Raw genomic sequence first — 3,510 nt, 5'->3', positions numbered from 1 at the left:
TATCTTACTGTGATCAACGACATGAGATATACCCCCCTTATGTTGGCCGCTTTCTCGTTTTTTGTTAAGTTGCACCCACCTGCCAGTGTTAGTTATGAGGTTACGTCGTATAGAGGGTATTGGGGGTAATGTGGGTATAGAAGTTCGTAGGTATTTCTTGAGAGGGTGGTGGGTGGTGGATGTAGTGGGTAATGGGTGTAGTGGGTGGTGGATGTAGTGGGTAATGGGTGGTGGGTGTAGTGGATTGTGAATGCAGTGGGTATAATGGGTGTAGTGGGTGTTGAGTAATGGGTGTAGTGGGTGGTGGGTAATGGGTGTAGTGGGTGGTGTGTGTCATGGGTGGTGGGTGTAGTGGGTGGTGGGTATAATAGGTGGAGGGTGTTTTGAGTGATGAGTGTGTTGGAGGGTCATGGGCGGGAGGCGTCTGTCAGAGATCGCTGTCCAAGAGGTTCGTAAGTATCGTAGTCCTTGTAAACACAAGCGACTGCAAGACGTCATATATCAACGCATCCTCCGAATTCGTATAATCTATGTAAATAAAAATGGAAATGTTCGTTTGTGCATAACCGCTAATCTCCGAAAGTTCTACACCGATTGCTTTGAAATGTTCACACAACGTTCCATTCGCATCCGAGCAGGATTTTATATACCTACTATATAGATGTCACGTCTGTGACGGTAAAAAAAACATGCTTTTTCTGAAAAACTGTGTTTTTCATGTGTTTTTCATATGAAGGAAATCTTCGAAACCTCTTTACCGATTATTTTGAAATTTTGACACAACGTTGCATTCGAATAGGCCCGTCTTTTTATATATCCACTATATACATGCCTCACCCATGACAGGAAAAAACATGCTTTTTTTTTAAACAGCGCCATCTGTTGGACGTAAGAGCAACACACTCTGTAATCTCGAAAGTTCTTAACTGATTGCTTTGAAATTTTGACACAACGTTGCATTCGAATAGGAGCGTCTTTTTATATACTTACTATATAGATGCCACCCCTGTGAGAGGTAAAAACATGCATTTTTTAAAAACAGCGCCATCTGTTGGTCATAATAGCAACATGCACGCTATACTAAATATGTCACGAATTCTATTTCAATGTTTCCGATTGCATTGAAAATTTTTATTTTCATAGATTTTGATTTATTTTTTTAATGAGTTATTTTGTGTGACATTGTGTTGGAATTGAGCTGTGTTGTTTATCATACCATTGATTTCGTAAGTATAAGTATAGATGCCACACCTGTGACAGGTAAAACTATGCTTTTCTTGAAAAACAGTGCCATCTGTTGCACATAATAGCAACACATGCTTTACTAAATATGTTTCACTTCCATTTCAATGTTTCTGATTGCATTGATAAATTGAATTTTCATAGATTTTGATTTATTTCCATTTTGATTTAATTATTTTGTGTGATCTGCGTTGGAATTGAGCTGTGTTGTTTTCCATACCGTTTATTTCATGAGTATAGTTTATTTTTTATTTTTTCATATTTTCATTTCATTTTTTAACTGTTTTTCTTATATTTCAGTGATGAGAACATCAGATCACTTGATGTTCCCAATTTTCTAATGGGAACATCAGACCATTTGAGAAGGCACCGGACGAGGGAGTGGGGAATGGTGGGGATGACGAGGGGACGGAAGTGAGAGATGGTGGGGAGGACGAGGGGACAAGGGATGGCCAGGGTAAAGGTGGGGAAGGACGAGGGGACGGGGGAGTTTGGGATAGTGGGGACGAGGGGATGGGGGAATGGAGAATGGTGAGGAGGTCAAAGGGACAGGGGAGTGGGGCATGGTGGGAAGGAAGAGGGGATGGTGGAGTGGGGAATGGTGGGGAGGACGAGGGGACGGTTGAGTGGGGAATGGTTGGGAGGCCGTGGAGACGGGTGAGGAGGGGGGGGGATGTTAGGGAGGACTTGGAGACAGGGAAGGTTGCTGTGACTCAGCAATGCACATGTGCTGCTGCGCCACAGCAACGCATGGCAGGGTACTGCTAGTCTATATAAATAAAAATGTAAATGTTCTTTTGTTCAAAATTGCTAATGTCTGAAAGTTCTTCACCGATTGCTTTGAAATTTTCACACAACATTCCATTTGCATCCGAACAGGTTTTTATATACATACTTTAGGGATGTGACGTCTGTGACAGGGAAAATCATGTTTTTTTTTTTTTTAAAGGTTGTTTTTCATGTGAGCGAAATCTTCTAAACCTCTTTACCGATTGCTTTGAAATTTTGACTCATCGCTGCATTCGAATAGGTGCGTGTTTTTATATACCTACTATATACATGCCTCACTTGTGACAGAAAAAACATGCATTTTTTTTAAAAACAACGCCATCTTTTTGTCATAAGAGCAACACATGCTGTAATCTCTGAAAGTTCTTCACCGATTGTTTGAAATTTTGACACAACGTTCCATTCGAATATGTGCGTGTTTTTATATACCTACTATGTGGTTGCCACACCTGTGACCAGTAAAAGCATTTTTTTTTTAAACAGCGCCATCTGTTGCACGTAATAGCAACACACGCTATACTAAATATGTTATGATTCCATTTCAATGCTAAAAATTGCATTGATAAATTGAATTTTCATAGATTTCAATTTATTTTAATTTTGATTTAATTATTTTGTGACATTGTATTGGGTGTTGTTAACCATACCGTTCATTTCATTAGTATAAATATAGATGTCACACCTGTGACAGGTAAAATTTTTTTTTTTTTTTTAAACAGCGCCATCTGTTACATGTCAAGAGCAACACACGCTATACTAAATATGTTACTATTCCATTTCAATGTTTCCGATTGCACTGAGAAGTTGAATTTTCATAGAATTCATTTTATTTTCATTTTGATTTAATTATTTTGCTTGACATTGCATTGGACTTGAGCTGTGTTGTTTACTGTACCATTCATTTCGTGAGTTAAAGTATAGATGCCACACCTATAACAGGTAAAAACATGCTGTTTTGAAAAACAGCGCCATCTGTTGCAAGTAAGAGCAACACATCCTATACTGATTATCTTGCAATTTAATTTCAATGTTTTCGATTTCATTGATTGATTGAATTTTCATAGATTTCGATTTATTTTCATTTTGATTTAATTATTTTGTGACATTGCATTGGAATTGAGCTGTGTTGTTTCCAGACTGTTCATTTCGTGAGTTTAGTTGTTGCTTTTTCATTTCGTTTTTTAATTGTTTTATATTTTAGTGATGGGAACATTAGGTCATTTGATGTTCTAATTTATTGATGGGAACATCAGATCATTTGGGAATGGATCAGATGAGGGACTGGGGAAATAGTGGTGAGGACTAAGGGATGGGAGTGGGGGGGATGGTGGGGAGGACGAGGGGACCGGGAAAGGGGTAATGGTGGGAAGGACAAGGGAGTTTGGAGGACAAGAGGACAAAGGATTGGGGATGGTGGGGAGGACGAGGGGACAGGGGAATGGGAGATCGTGGGTAGGACGAGGATTCGGAGAGAATACA

This window comes from Procambarus clarkii, chromosome 1 (genome assembly GCF_040958095.1).
Source record: "Procambarus clarkii isolate CNS0578487 chromosome 1, FALCON_Pclarkii_2.0, whole genome shotgun sequence".
NCBI classification, from domain to species: domain Eukaryota; kingdom Metazoa; phylum Arthropoda; class Malacostraca; order Decapoda; family Cambaridae; genus Procambarus; species Procambarus clarkii.
Note: the sequence above shows the minus strand (reverse complement) of the source record.